Source organism: Sturnira hondurensis, unplaced genomic scaffold (genome assembly GCF_014824575.4).
Source record: "Sturnira hondurensis isolate 20B ecotype Veracruz unplaced genomic scaffold, ASM1482457v3 Scaffold0006713, whole genome shotgun sequence".
Taxonomy (NCBI): Eukaryota; Metazoa; Chordata; class Mammalia; order Chiroptera; family Phyllostomidae; genus Sturnira; species Sturnira hondurensis.
The window spans coordinates 1,993,597-1,994,864 of NW_028079344.1; the positions used below are offsets into that span (position 1 = coordinate 1,993,597).

At 34.4% G+C, this 1,268-nt stretch overlaps 1 non-coding gene across 1 annotated transcript; it reads left to right on the plus strand.

Annotated features, from left to right (window-relative positions):
- The first annotated feature begins 859 nt into the window (after window positions 1-859).
- Window positions 860-966, plus strand: LOC118990014 (U6 spliceosomal RNA). The gene has a single exon (XR_005067149.1). It is a non-coding gene; the product is annotated as a U6 spliceosomal RNA (small nuclear RNA).
- The last annotated feature ends 302 nt before the right edge of the window (window positions 967-1,268 follow it).

The following is a 1,268-nucleotide window of genomic DNA, read 5'->3' on the forward strand; positions in this document are numbered from 1 at the left end:
CTGGTTGGAAGTGGAAAAGGGAACAGGGGAATAAATGATAATGAAAAAATAGAATAAAAACTATTAAAAATAAAAAGCATGAAATGTTAGAGTTGAAAATCCATAGTTGACACCTAATAGTTTCAATAGAAATACATGAACATATTTATTTAAAGAGTAGCATCCTGTAAAAGTAGTCTAAGTAGAGAAATGTCTTCAGTTCAGTGGACCAAGCCCCTTCTGCCTCATTTAGTAGCAAACAAACAGAATGAGATACTGATAAAAGTAGAAGCCCCTGCAAAACTCAGAATCAATGGATCACCAAGACAGAGTCACAGATTTTCCTGAATCCAGAAGAGGGTGTATGTATGAGTGTGTGCATGAGTGTGTGCATGCACATGTGTGTTTGCTGGACTTTAAAAAGTACATACTTTCAGGCAAGTTCATTCTTTGGCAGTCCTAGTAGATATTATTTCAGGATCATCATGTCAATTTGATACTTACTGAATTATCGGCATAATGTTCCAGAGCATTCAGCATAAAAATGAAGTTAAAACTCAGTTTTGTATGGGCTCAGCCTACCAACAACTTTTTTCTCTAGAGCAGTGTGGTCATAAGCCCATTCAAAACAGTGTTCCAATTTCACTGGGCTTATCTGGAGAAACAAGTTTTGTCCCTAACTACAAAGGTACTATTCAATACAGAAAATGTATCCAATATATAATAGCACAGAGGTAAAAATTAATAAGACATACATAACCTTACCACCAAAGAAGGTCTGTTCTTTCTGTTGTTTACATTTGGAGTTCACTCTTCCATGGCTTTTTAATATAATGATTTTCATATAATGTTGTTACTTGATTTAAAAAATATATAAATGGTGCTCGTTCCGGCAGCACATATACTAAAATTGGAACAATGCAGAGAAGATTAGCATGGCCCCTGCGCAAGGACGACACGAAAATTCGTGAAGCGTTCCATATTTTTGAAAAAAATCCCATTCGATATAGCAAAAAGAAAAATAAAATATCTGGGAATAAACCTAACCAAGGAGGTTAAAGACCTTTATGCAGAAAACTACACAACATTGAAGACAGAAATCAAGGAAGACACAAACAAATGGAAACATATATCGTGTTCATGGATTAGAAGAATTAACATCATCAAAATGTCCATACTATCCAAAGCAATTTACAGATTTAATGCAATACCTATTAAAGTGTCAATGGCATATTTCACAGACATAGAACAAACACTTCAAAAATTCATATGGAACCATAAAAGACCCT